The sequence below is a fragment of the Peromyscus eremicus genome, chromosome 3, assembly GCF_949786415.1.
Source record: "Peromyscus eremicus chromosome 3, PerEre_H2_v1, whole genome shotgun sequence".
Taxonomy (NCBI): Eukaryota; Metazoa; Chordata; class Mammalia; order Rodentia; family Cricetidae; genus Peromyscus; species Peromyscus eremicus.
In genome coordinates, this window is record NC_081418.1 from 64,504,872 (window position 1) to 64,519,366 (window position 14,495).

General features: G+C 44.8%; 1 long non-coding RNA gene and 1 other non-coding gene across 2 annotated transcripts in view; both read left to right on the forward strand.

Moving 5' to 3' along the window:
* Nucleotides 1-11,680, forward strand: part of LOC131906928 (uncharacterized) — a 26,515-nt gene extending 14,835 nt beyond the window's left edge. Inside the window, exons 3-4 of the long non-coding RNA XR_009378238.1 lie at nucleotides 10,850-10,879; nucleotides 11,412-11,680. This is a non-coding gene — a long non-coding RNA (uncharacterized LOC131906928). The remainder of the gene's footprint in view (nucleotides 1-10,849; nucleotides 10,880-11,411) is intronic.
* LOC131907563 (small nucleolar RNA SNORD93) lies at nucleotides 10,940-11,010 on the forward strand. Its single transcript, XR_009378465.1, has one exon. It is a non-coding gene; the product is annotated as a small nucleolar RNA SNORD93 (small nucleolar RNA).
* Nucleotides 11,681-14,495: the final 2,815 nt, after the last annotated feature.

Below are 14,495 nucleotides of genomic sequence, written 5' to 3' on the forward strand. Positions count from 1 at the left end.
AAGTTTGTTTGACCCATCTGCACCAGATGCGCTTGATCACCTGTGGGTGGGAGTTTCACAGGCAGGAAATATGTCAGGATATACACTTGCTCCCAATTGGATGTAGGCTGGAGGTACCTCAGGATGTATGCTTGCCCCTGATTGGACCTGATGGGAAATGCAAAGAATTATGGGTTTTCCTTCTTAAGTCACTGCAGACCGTGACTCAGGACCATTTCCCAGGAACCCAGAGCCCATCCACCTGGCCAGTATTTAATTAATGCTTGCTTCAAATTTGGCTTTAAACTGGTAGTGGTCTTATTCCTGATTGGCGGGATTAACAGGTGATATAACAGATGCCTGTAAGTGTTAGCCCTTATTATTGACCAACCAGCGTGTAGGACTACACACTATCACTCCAGATTTCAGGCCAAGACTTTGAAGTAGCCTTAAGGATATTTGGAACATGCATAGTAGAGTCTTCTTGGGTACACCAACCTGTACCAGGCCCTGGAGAAGCAGGTGGGTTAAGTAGACAAAGTAGCTGAAGTCTGAGCAAAAGCTCACACTGGGATGCCAAGAGAAGGTTCCATAAAGGGTTAGGACGCCAGCAGAGAAACGTGAAAAAGAGGCTGAGGAGATAGTTCAGTTAAACACTTGCCTTAAAAGCATGAGGACCCGAGTTTGAGCCCCAGAACTTACCTTAAAAAACAAAAACAAAAGCACAGGAAAACCTGCTTTTTACCTAGGAGTTATCCATTGGGCTTCTTCCTCCAAAGATGAGAAAGGATCACCTCCTAAATAACCAAGAAGGTTATGAACAAACAAAAAGGAAAAAGATTGGATTCCTTTTTGCTTGTTTTACTTTTTAAATCACCATACAGAGTGACGGGGTTCACTGTGACATTCTCACACCCGTGTGTCATTACACTTTGTTCTAATTCACCTCCTCCCAGTTGCCCTCTTCAGTGCCTTCTGTGCCCCTGTGGCAGTTTAAATGAGAATGTCCCCACAAGCTCAGTTATTTGAACCCTCGGCCCTCAGTTGGTGGCAATGTTTGGGAAGGTTATGAGGAGGTATGGCCTTGCTGGAGGAAGTACGTCACTGGGGGTGGGATTTGAGAGCTTGTAGCTTGCTTCTCTTCCCATTCCCTCTTCCTGGTTCTTGCTTGCAGTTGAAGAGGTGATCTCGAAGCTTCCTACTACAGCCTCCATGCCTGCTGCCATGTCTCCCCACCGTAATGGACTCTTCTCCCTCTGGACTGGAAGCCAAAATAAACTCTTTCTTTCATAAGCTGCTTTTGGTTGTGGTATTTCATCATAGCAACAGAAAAGTAACTGACGGCTCCCCCCAACTCCTGCTGCTGCTGCTTTTCTTCCCTGAAAATGCTCCCTCCCTCTAATTGCTTTCATGATACCTGTGTTCCATTCCCCCCCCCATGACCCCTACCCTCCCTTAAGACAGTGGTTCTCAACCGGTGGGTCGCGACTCCTTCAGATCACAGATCACATATCGGATATTACATTACGATTCATAACAGTATCAAAATTACAGTTACGAAGTAGCATAGAAAATAATTTTATGGTCAGGAGTCACCACAACATGAGGAACTGTATTAAAGGGTCGCAGCGCTAGGAAGGTTGAGAACCACTGCCTTAAGATCTCTTCCTCACCTCTCAAGATCCCTTTTCTAGTTTCATGACCTACATACACACACCATATATAATCCAGGTTCCATATGTGAGAGAAACAGTATTGATCTTTCTGACCCCGGCTTATTCCACTCGACATAATGTGAGGGGGTCTCTGCAGGTGTCAGGCAGAGAGAATGAGAACTCAGTTCAGACTGACTTCAGCATCCTGGATGAAGACTTCTAAAGAGTCCGATATCAGGCAGTTCATTCCCAGTGTATTTAAGCCCAGTGTGATTTGGGGAAAAAATTCCTGGTGTAATACAATCCCTGATGCACAAGGAAGTGTAATTACATCAAAACTCAACTGGGGAACATGTCATTTCTTCCAAGAAGGTGGGTTCTAGAGATAGGCCGCCTGTACAGCTTAATGGCCTAGGGAAGGCTCTGGCCTGGGCTCATAATGCGGATAGTGTAGAGATCACTTTGGAGCTGGTTGTGGGATCTTGGGGGAGCCTCTGGCTGCAAGGGTCATTTAGATTACTAGCCACTTCCAGTCCTGGTTGTAGAAGCTTGATATGGCCCAGCCCAACAGATAACACAGGTCACCAGGCTGTCAATCACTTCTAAGTCTCAGCTCTCTGGATGGAAGGACAGGTTTTGGTTTTGGGGTTTGTTTGTTTGTTTTTGGTTTTGGTTTTTTGTTTGTTTATTTGTTTTTTTTTTTTTTTACATCTTCCCCAGTGGAAAGATAGTTCTCGTGTGTAACATTCCTCATTTCTCTGGAGATCTGTGCACGCAATAACCTTTGTGCCCTGCTCCCAACAATAATGGCTTCCACGTATGTCTGTTTTCCTGTAAACATAATTTCATTTTTGTTACAGCTAAAATCAATATCATTGTGTAAGTATGCCCCATTTCCTTTGCTCACTCATCTGTTGATATATATCTAAGTTGACTCTATTTCCTAGATATTATGACTAATGCCACAATAACCATGAGTATGTAAGTAGTGTCTCTGTGGGATACTGACTTAGAGTCCTCCTGGTACATACTCAAGAGTGGTAGAGCTGGGTCATGTCATAGTTCTATTTCCATAATAATTGCTATAGTGACTACACAATTTTACATTACCACTAACAATATCTTACATAAGGGCTCCTCTTTGCCCACACTCACCAACATTTGCTGTTTGTTTTCTTGGTAATAGCTATTCTAACTTGGGTAAAATGGAATCTCAAAATAGCTTTATTTTTATTTCCCTGATGACTAAGAATGTTAAAAACGCTAAGTACTTATTGGCTGTGTATCTTCCTCCTCCTGCTCCATCTCTTCTTCATCATCTTCATCTCCCTTGTGTTCTTGCCTGCCGCCGAGTCCAGCTTTCCACATAGGTGCTGCAAATCTGAACTCAGGTTCCAATGCTTCTGCAACAGACACCGAGTACCAACGCAGCCCTCCTTCCAGCCCCGTGTTCTCTTAAGGATGTCCATCTAGCTTATTAGCCAACTTGTTAGTGGATGGTTGTGTGTGCATTTTGTTTTGTTTTGTTTTGTTTTTCATATAGCCTAGATGTTAATCTTCTGTCTGCTGTGTAGTTGACAAAGTATTTTTTCCCTCCTCTGAAGGCAGTCTCTTCTCGCTGATGATTATTTCTTTTGCTGTGCAGTGGGTTTCATCAATTGTTGGGGTTATTTCCTGTGGGTTTTAGAGTCCTTTTAGGAAATTAACACTTATGCCTTGGATATATCTTGAAGTGTTTTCAGCTTCAAATTTTCAAGTCTTACATTAAGGTCTTGATCCATTTTTAATTGATTTTTGTTTGGGGTAAGAGAGATGAATCTAGTTTCATTCTTCTACTTGTGGATATCCACTTCTCCTAGCATTATTTGTTTAAAAGGCTATTTTCTCCAAACTATGTTTTGAATAAGTTTATTGAAACTTAGGTGGCTGTAACAACTTGGGTTTATTTCTGGGACTTTTTTTTTTTTTTTGAGACAGGGTTTCTGTGTGTAGCTTTGTGCCTTTCCTGGAACTCACTCTGTAGCCCAGGTTTGCCTCAAACTCACCAAGATCCATCTGCTTCTGCCTCCTGGGTGCTAGGGTTAAAGGCATGCACCACCACCGCCCAGCTCTGTTTCTGGGACTTCTGTTGTATTCCATTTATCTACATGTCTGTTTTTGTTTCAACGGCTCTGTAACATAAACTCAGATCAGGCATCATGACACCCCCCAGCATTGTTCTTTCTTTCTTTGGCCATGGGGGTTATTGTTTAGAATTTTATTTTTGAAATAACTTTATTGTAATGAACTCACAAATAAAAACACTACAGCTAGACTAAGGTAGCCACTCAAACACCAAGGTCAACAGTAATAGGCTGTATGTTTTGGGACTGTCTCAGACAGCCCTGGCCAACAAGCCAGAAAAGGGCCTCTCATGCCTGGTATTGGGGTTATTATGTCTGTTAGGTGTTCTTTGGCTCTTGGAGGGAGCGCCATCAACCCTGATGAGAAAAGTTATACATGTATATTTATATGTGTATATTTATACACTGAACTAAGTGTATTATAGTAATGTGGAATATTACTTTAAGATGTGCTACATTTGTTTATGCTGTGGAACATTTGTTTTAATTATGCAAAGATGGGTTGCATTCTTTTATGTTGCAATTGTTTAACTCCGTGAAGCTGTGTTACTTTGCCTGTCCAAAACACCTGATTGGTCTAATAAAGAGCTGAACAGCCAATAGTGAGGCAGGAGAAAGGATAGGAGGGGCTGGCAGGCAGAGAGAATAAATAGAAAGAGAAAAAGAGGGATGAGGGGATCAAGAAAAGAAGGAGGAGGACTCCAGGGGCCAGCCGCACAGCCACACAGCCACACAGCCACACAGCCAGCCATGGAATGAGAGTAAAAGTAAGATAAGGAAAAAGTCAGAGGCAAAAGGTAGATAGGATAATTGAAGAAAATCTGGCAAGTAAGAATTAAGACTCTGTGTGATTTATTTGGGAGTTGGGTGGTGGGCCCCCCAAGAGAGTAAGAGTAAAAAAAAAGAACTGCCGAGGACCATGGGAGTACACAGCAGGTGACAACTAGTATTCAACAGTCGACCTGCCCGATGAATAAGATGAATAGCTCTCTGATGGGGAGCCCCATTAGTCTGTGGGGTCACTGGCTGTGGAAACCCCTTGTTTTCTGTCTATACTTTTCTCATGTGCCGACACAATATCTCCCTAAAAAGAACAGCTGTGGGGTTCCTTCCATAGCCCATTGGTAGTATGTTTTTTTTTTTGTTGTTGTTTTTTGTTTTTTCAAGACAGGGTTTCTTCTCAGTGTAAACTTGGCTGTCCTGCAACTTGCTCTGTAGACCAGGCTGGCCTTGAACTCACAGAGATCCTCCTGCTTCTGCCTCCCGAGTGCTGGGATTAAAGGCATGCACCACCACCACCACCATGCCCGGCTTTCTTAAGCTGTTTAATTCTTATAATATTAGAATATTTTTCATAACTGACATAGGAAAGTAACAATAATCTCAGTCACAAAGACAGCTAATTTTAGACTTCAGAACAAATTTAAAACAAGCTAGCTGCACTGCAGAGAATATTCAAGGACAAATTCCCAAGTCTGTTAAACCAAAGTCAGGCTGACATGACTAAGACACACCCTCTGCAGTAATGGACTTCTGCATGTACTCCCAACCCCAAGGTTCAGCCAACTAATTGTTCATTGTTAAGTCCTGAATTTCAGTGTCACTTTCTGTCTGGGAACCCTGACCAACTCAGAGCTATGTGTATGGCCAAACATTACTCACTGGCCGGTCAGCTCGATCTTCCTGGCCTGAGAGAAACCGTATGACCTATCATGTGTTATGAGATTGGGACCGACCCTGAAAACATAACTTATAATTGTCCAGAGTTTGACTGTTGGGGTAGAAGATACAGAGATGAGTGTATGTGTGTGCTGAGTGAGGGATACAGTTGAATGGGCAGAGAGAAAAATGCGAGAGATGAAGAAGCATGAGAGAAATATGAGAGAGAATTGGAACTAAAGAGATCTGGAACTAGAGAAAATTGGAGCCAACGATTCAGAATAGAGAGGACATTTTTCCTTTGGGCCATCAACCAGCTCCCAAATCATGACACAGAGGCTTTTTATTAGTTGTGAGTGCTCAGCCTTATCTTAACTCTTATTTTAATCTGTTTCTCTTTAGCTACATTTTGCCTCGGGGCTTTTAATCATTTTTTCTGCATGTGTTACTTTTCTGCTGCCTCCAGAGTCTGTCTGTCTGGCTGGCTGGCTGGCAGGTGCCTGGTTTCTGGCCCCAGGTGTGTCCCTCTCTTTCTCCTCCTTCTCTTCTCCTTTCTTCTCTCCTCTTCCTTTGGTGCCTACATTTCTCCTCCTACTTATTCTCTTTGCCCGCCAGCCTCATCTACCCCTCTCCTGCCTGGCTATTGGCCAGTCCATTCTTTATTAGACCAATCAGATGCCTTAGGCAGGCAAGGTGAAACAGATGCAACACATCTTTACATAATTAAACACGCATCCTTACATCATTAAACAAATGCAGCATAAGCAAAAGTAATACATCTTCACATAGTTAAGTAATATTCTGCAACATAAACAAATCATGTAAACATCTTCCACCACAGTATCACTTGCAGCTAGAAGCAGGCATATGACACAGTTCTAGCCAATGAGATATAAACAAAATCACCAAATGAGGCTCTGGGAAGAGCAACTTAAAGAAGAAAGGGTTCCATCACTTGACGTTTCCTGGCCTGAACTTTTTTTTTTGTAAAGATAGGGTCTCACTATGTAGACCAGGCTGGCCTTGAACTCACAAGTGCTAGGATTAAAGGTGTGCACCACCACAGCCCCTTCGAGCAATTTTAAATTCACAGTGAAACTTAGCAGAGATAGGGAGTTCTCACATCAGTCCTTCTCTGTACACACAGCCTTCCATGTTATCAACAGCCCACACGAGAGGAGTGCATTTGTACCGTTAGTGAACCAACACCAAGAGTTCATTCTGTCATGTGCTGTATGGATTTTGACAAGGACATAATGGCACATGGCCACTTTTATATACAGAATAGTTATCGTGTGATAAAAAATACTGTTCTATTCCCTCACCCTCCCTCTGCTATGAGTTTTCCCCTTTTCTGAATGTTCCTGTTTGATCACATAAAATGTAGCCTTTTTAGATGGACTTCCTTCACTTAGTAATATACCGAGCTTCAGTGACTTGATAGCTCATTTCTGTTTAATGCTAATAATATTCCATTGTCTGGACAGTTTATTCACCAACTGAGGAGCAGCTTGGCTGCTCTCAGATTTTGCAATGATGAATAAACCTGATATAAACATTTCTGCATAGCTTTCTGTGTGTACATACGTTTTTTCAGCTCCCTTGGGTAAATATCAAGGAGCAGACATGTTGGATCTCACTATGAAAGCGTGGTTAGTATTGTAAGAAGCTACCCACTGTCTTCTGCATACTTCCATATTGCATTCCCACAAGCAATGAATGGGTCTCCTTATCCTCACACACATTTGAATTGTCAGTTCTAGGTTCTAATCATTTTGATAAGTGTGTAAGTGACATCATGGTGTTGTTCCAGTTTTCAGTTCCTTGATGGCTTATGATGCTTAACACACCAAGAGCATGAATAGTTGACAACTCTTTTGAGGGGTGTTGCTATAAAAAGAAATAAAAGGCGGACCAGTTGTGGCAGGATGTGGAGTTAAAATGGCGGGTTTTGGGGTTTGGTTGGTTTGTTTTGTTTTTCCATGGCTGGAAAGATGGCTCAACAGTTGAAAGAGTGTAGTGCTCTTACAGAGTTTGGTTCCCAGCATCTGCTTCGAGTAGCTCACAGCTGTCTGTAAGTCCAGCTCCAGGGAAGCTGACACCCTCTTCAGGCCTCTTCAGGCACAAGCATACACACAGAAAATCATACACAGACAAGAGTTCCAGTCTGAATAACACAGTCTGGATCGTTCTTATCTACAATGGGGATCTGTGCATTGAATATGCAGCTTCATCTTTATGAAGATATTCATATACTTCCTAAAGAACTGTGGACAACAAGGCTGCCATGTGTAAGGTAAAAACCTGGGGGGGGGGGATTCTTTATGCGAACTCTTTGGTAGCCCTGCTGGGATCATAAACAAGAGCATCATATCCCAAGGTGCCCAGGGCACACACCTGTGCATCCCCCAGCTGCCCAAGGCCGTCATCCAGGCTGACTTAGGCAGATGGAACTGTTCTGCCTCATCAAGGGCAGACAGTCTCTGGGCTCACCAACAAGCCCCCAGGTGCTCAGAACAGGCAAGCTGTCGGGGAACAGACCTGCACATGGCAAACTGCCCAATAACATGAATGGGCTTATTAATCTATAAAAGCAGATTCCCACATCTGTGTCTGCTTGTTCATTGAGGACATGAGATTCTTAGATTCTCCTGGAGACCAATATCAAGACTGGTAGGATCCAGGAAGATGGTAATAATACAGTCCCTTCCCATTTCACATTCAGAACCTGCTCAGCTTGTGACTTTAGAACTGAGACTGTCCCACCCAGCCCCACCCATATCTGGGTCAGGGTTACAAGTACTTATTACTGCACTGGGCAGTGGTGGGGAAGGGAGAGAGGTCTCACATGCCTCCAAACTGATTGCAGATCTTCTTCAAGAAGGATGAACTAATGGGTGTCAACTGCCATAGCATGAGAGAGGACTGAATATTTACAACGAGTTAAGTGCAGGATTATGGCATTGCACATGATTAATTAGGAACGCTGGCTTCCTTTCAGCTAGTACTAGCAAAAGAAGCATGAAAGTTTAAAGTTGATACCTGTTTCTGATTGACTGCTTCTTCAGTGGCTTTCAGAGACCCCTCCTTCTGCCTCCCCCATAAAAGAGAACCTTTACCGGGTTCCTACTAAGAGCGTGGCAGACAGAACGGAGGGTTGTGGACTACCTCAGTTTCCCCTCAACATTTACATCAACGCAGGTTCTTACTGACATTCTTTCCTCTGAAAAGGGATGAGGAACAGCTAAACAAGAGTCCAAAGCATGATCTAGCTGAGTCTGGAGCTGGGGATAGACTCTCCCTGATCGTGTTGCAGTGCCAATGCCCTGGGATTCACACTGTGCGAATGATGTCGCAGCTTCGTAAACAGGAGCAAATTCATAAATACAAATACATAATTAGGCATGGGGCTTTAAATGAAAATAAGCATAAAAGGGTGTGGGATATTACCAAATCCAATGTATGGCTTTAAGAAGGCGGGGTGGAGTGTGGGGGGAGATTGAGAAGGAGGCGGAGATCCCTACACTGCAGTGGCGCCAAGATCCTCCCCTAACCTTCAGCGAGCTGAACGATTCTGCAGTCAGGGCGCTGAGTGGAACTGCCCTGGGTTGGGGGCAGGCTAGGAGGCGCCGAGGCCGCCAGGGGGCGCGCGAGGGCCCGGGAGCTGCAATAGGGCGGGAACCCGGTACAGGGCGGGAACCCGGTACGGGGCGGGCAGGGAGGGGCTCTGGGCCACTCTGGTTGGCTGCGCCCCGGAGCTCACTTTCCGGCCCATTTTAAACTTGGTCCCGCCGGACATCCTCCCTTTTCCACCGCGGCGCGCTCCTGGTAAGTCCTGCCCGTGCTGCGGAAGGCAAGATCCCGCCACGTGGCCTCGGGGTTGCCCACGGTGCTAGCCCCGCGTGCCGGTCCCTGCCGGGTGCCGTCCCTTCGGTGTGGCACTGGGGCTCGGCCTCCGCGCAGCCCGGATTTGTCTCCTCCCGGGTGGAGGCGCAGTCAGGACGGCCCCCGGGTCCTTGGCACACTCAGGGCTCCCGCCTGCCCAGTAAGTAGTCTGGTGACGGGGACATCGCCTATTTAGGAAGCGGATGAGGTCAGAGATCCGAGAGTAGCAGGATAATTCCAGTGTTAGCAAGGAACGGAGGTAATTTCGCCCACGCAGCTGCGTCCTCGCTGTAAGTGTCCTTCAAATGCCACTTTGCACAGAGACTTTTAAGGTTTGAGATTGTCTTCCCTGAGCCGATGCCACAGTGCCTGGATTAGCCAGCCCTTTAGGCTGCCCAGCCTTCCTCGGACACAAGCCCGGCCTGCCTGGGTTTTGTGTTCTGAGGAAAATTCTGAGCCGCTGGGTCCACACTTGTACAAGGCATTAGATACCTAAGTTCTGTGCTCCATGATGTAGAAACACAGTTTCCCCAAAGAGTTCCTAAGACCGGGCATAAGTATCTCCTGAGCACCCGGGAGTCCTGCCTGCTCACTACCGCTTTAACATTTGTGAAGATCTAAATTTAGACGTGAGTAAACGACGGAAGACGTCCTTTAGTTTTCTACTGGGATGCGAACTTTGTGTTTGACAGGTTCTCAAGCTGGCCTAGGGAATCTTTCTGCCCTGTACCCTAAGTGCTAGGATTTATGGGTACAGCAGTACAGGGAGCCACTATGCCTGGTGAAGCCTGTTTTAGAGGGGAAATCTTCTTGTGGGCTCTTGTAGACAACTATCCAGTAATCCTTGTACCGCAACAAAGGAACACGCCATGGTTTTGTTTCCTTTAGTGGTTACGTTTCTGTTGAGCCATTCGGTTTGGCACAGGTCTGAGAGCCTGGAGTGACGGGCAGTATGAGCCACAGTCTGAGGACGCACAGCAGGTTCCAGGACCACGGTTTCTTTCTCCTCCCTGTTCAACTTCAGCAAGCATGAGTGATGCTGCTTCTGATTTTGAAATCAATGAAAGTGCTTCAACCTGCCCTAAAGAAATTCTGCAGCTAGTCATTTTGTTTCTTAACTTGATAAATTGTATGATTTTGTGGTGGATTCAGTTTTAATGGTGGCACAGATGGTGTAAAATAAACTCCCAGCTGTCAGAAATGTGAAGATCACAGCTTTGTACAGGAATGTTGTTCAGAGGAGGACTTCCATCACCAAAGGCACCTAGTAGCCCCAAGAAAGGTGTTTTTTTGTGTTTGTTTTTTTGTTTGTTTGTTTTTCGAGACAGGGTTTCTCCGTGTAGTTTTGGTGCCTGTCCTGGATCTATCTCTGTAGACCAGGCTGGCCTGGAACTCAAGAGATCCGCCTGCCTCTGCCTCCCGAGTGCTGGACGTGTGCGCCCACCACCGCTCCAGCAAGAAAGATTTTTTTATGTTTTTTTAAGGAAAAAAAAAAGTTATGGCCTGGTACTTGTAACATTTTTGACACTTTGCTTTTTGTTTAAACAGGTGCTGTGGTGCTATGCCCAGGAACACAAGGTATGGGTTAAATGAAAAAATTTTTTACTTGTCCCAACGTAATTCCAGGAACAGAATTCTTGGCCAAAGATGAGAACTCTAACCTGATTGGATACGCTGCTCTGATGGGTTAAAGGATTTACCTGAGGCCAAGTTCCTAGGAATTTAATGCGATCACACTCCCTCTTTGTAGATGGGGGGAGGGGGGATGTGTAGAGAGGTGGCTTTAGCAGTGCCAGGCCTGACTACCTCTGAGTTTGATTACTGGGCCCTCTGTGGTGGAGACAGCCAACTCGAGGTGTCCTTGGACTTTCATGTGTGCTCTCGTGCCTGTGTGCACACACAAACTAATAAATGGAGTGTTGGTAAATGAATTCATGCTTAAAGAGAAAGATATGGCTTTGCATTTAAAATTGTATTGACATTACTGAGTAGATGTCCCAAATGTACTGGGTAGTACATTGAGGATTCTTTATGCAAAAAGATGTTATTGCCAGCATAGTCTGGATATCACTGTGTTCCTTACTAATTGCCTCTGCTATTCCTCCTGCAGCTTGGTGGCTTGAGATGAACTGGTACAACTTTGAGAAGAAAAGGTATGCAATTATGTAGAATCAAGGTCCCCTTCATAGTGGAAACATGAATTTGAGGCAGTCCCAATTGCATATATAGAAACATGAGAATATTGTGCCTATAGAATTCATTTCCATTATTTAGTTTATTGTGAGTCTGCCCTAGCCTGAAAATTGCCACAATGTTGACACATTTGTAATTTTTATCTATAATTTTTTAAATTTTGCCTACGTGTCTGTACCATGTACTTGCCGTGAAATTACCTGATGGTGAGTAAGTCTACCATCACTTGCCAGCCTAACCTGCTTTGACTGCTCATCAACCCTGCTCAGTTAGAAAATGTAGAGAGCCGTGCACGGCTTCCGACTTCCTTATTTGGCTTGGGCATGGAATCTGGCTTGCTTGTGTATGTCTGACCCTATCGGCATTGTCCACGTGGCACTACGGGGTTGGTTGCCCAGTGGCTATAAAGGTCGTGGGCTGGCTTTCCCCGGGGTCAGAAGATTGTTCAAGGCTCCTGAATAAACTGCTTGGAGAAGAGCCTGGTGTTTCGTCTTCCTTGCTGGTCGAGGCAGACGCAACAAGAGAAGACTGTCTCCCTTATCCTGTACTGTTGCAAGGTAGCCCTCTGATATGGTCACATGGCTGCCTGAACTTAACCTGGGCAAATAGCCATTAGGAAATAGATTTCTCAGCAATCTTGAGACTTGGAGACTTTGTTTCTTATTCCTGCCTAAATGGCCAGCTGTCACTGGAAAGGGAACATCATAAATGTGGCCTGGTTACATCAGGCACAGACCCCTCCTGGGGGCCTGGCTGGGCCTTCTGTTTTGCCTATAAAAGAAAACAAAACACTGCCCACAAGGGAGAAATCCGCCCTAACCTTTCAAAGGCCCTAGAGAACCTAATCTGCTCTCCCTGGCCAAGATGCTCTTCTCTACTCTTAGCAGCCCTGCAGGTGATTTCCAATAAACTTTTCCTGTCTCTGGTGTAGTCTTGTTCTGTGGTTTCATTATGCCAACTTAAAAAGTTCCAGGGGATTGGATTTGGGGGGCCCAGGCATACTCAGGGTGCACTTATGTAAAGACAAAACATTGATACACACACACACACACACACACACACATATTGAGATTTAATGTGTATGACTATTTTGCCTGCATATATATGCCTAGTACCTTCAGAGGTCAGAGAAGGTGTTGATACCCTGAACTGGAGTTAGAGGTTGGTAGTTACCATGTGGTTGCCGGGAAACAAATCTAGGCCTTCTGGAAGAACAGTCATTGCTCCTGTCTGCTGAGCCATCTCTCCAACTATATTGTATTAGATAAGTTGGCAAATACTTGTGTCCTGTGGTAGAGGTAACTGCCATCTTTACGAGACAGTACCACATGCCCATTTGACCATGTAAGATGGGGGTGGTTAGCCAGTGTCTACTGACTTGTCAAAAGGGGTAATTTTACTTAGGTTTGGGGTCGTAAGAATCAGTTGTGAGGAAATTAATACCTAGTTATGCAGCCACCACATTCCCACAATGACTTGGGATGGTTTATCAACAAATACTGAACAGTGCAGTAATTAGAAGAGGGAGTCAAACCCAGCAGGAAGACAACGGGGAAATAAGTCACAATTAGATTTCATGCTGTCAGCTGGAGCCTATTTGGCTCTGAGCTCCCGAACAGCAAAGAGCCAACTCTCAGAAACAACTCTCCATGACAATGGAGCATCATTTCAAAGCAGAAGAGGAGAAGTGGCCATCTCCCAAGAGTGAGAAGATGCTTTTCCCTGTAATCTCAAGTCCTGGATACCTAGGGGAGGAGCTAGAGAAAATGGAGATGGTTGAATTTGGCTCCAGAGTGGGCAGGCAGTCAATGGCTTGTAGGAAACCTGGATCCACTGAGCTGGACGTCAGGCTGAGGCCAGGCCAACACAGGCAAGCCCTGGGTGGGGCTGAACAGGAACCGTCGGGGGTGTGGGGTGTGCTGGAAGGGTTTTAATGTATTCAGGAAGATTGCCTTTGCAGGATCGGCCTTGTGTTTATAATCTGAAGAGTTCTGATCCCTGGACTCTGATGCATTGGGGTTTTTCAAAGATTATACAACCAGGGTTAAACAGCCTGCTGATGGTGCTCACTGTAACCTCAAGGAGCCAAAGGTCCTGGCCCTCCAAGATTGACATCTGCAACCCCAGGACTCCAGTCTGTTTTGGAAACAAAAGAGATCAAACTCAGAAATGTTTGGGGTGTATGTCACCTTGATTTGTTTCTGGGACCAGAATGAAGCATGACACCATTAATATTGAGCAAGTCCTCTAGCCAGTTTCCCACAATCTATAGCAGAGTAGTACCCACGGTATGATTTATTGGCCTCCCATGGTGGCACTTGGGAAATCATAGTTTGAAACTATTCTGACATGGCAGCTACCATGCACATGTGACTATTGAATACTTGAAATATGGCTGGCACATTTTGTGTGTGCTGTGTTTTAGAAATCAGATGTGAAGGATGTGGAAAGTAAAGATTTCAATTTTACAGTGATTGTCATTGGGTTGAATGAAACATAGTTTGAAATTAGGCTAATATGATATGTATTGTGTTTCTATTGGACAATACGGGTCTGAGATACAAAGCAAAAAATAAATAAAAATAAAAAGCCATGGAAATAAGCGGTGGCCCACAGTGTAATAGACTGATGTTGCTCTTCTACCATGCAGAACCTGGAGGGATGGTAATTAGCACTTAAGATGCAGGATTTGCTGGGAAGCAGCTATCTTTTCCAAGGGTAGAATTTGAGAGGCGAGGGAGCCTGTACTGCTTGGCACAAATCATCTCCTGCAGCTTGTAGTCCTGGAGGTGTTAGATAAAAGACTTGAGTATATTTGTTAAACAGTCTTTTGTCCTCACGCAGTCTGCATAAACATTTGTGTGCTCATTAGGGAAATCAAGAGCCAACATTTAATGCATGATGCTGCATGAAAGAACAAGCTTTCCTAGTGAGAAACAGATGCAGAATCATTCTGGTTCCTTCATTTATTCGTGTGTGTGTGTGTGTGTGTGTGTGTGTG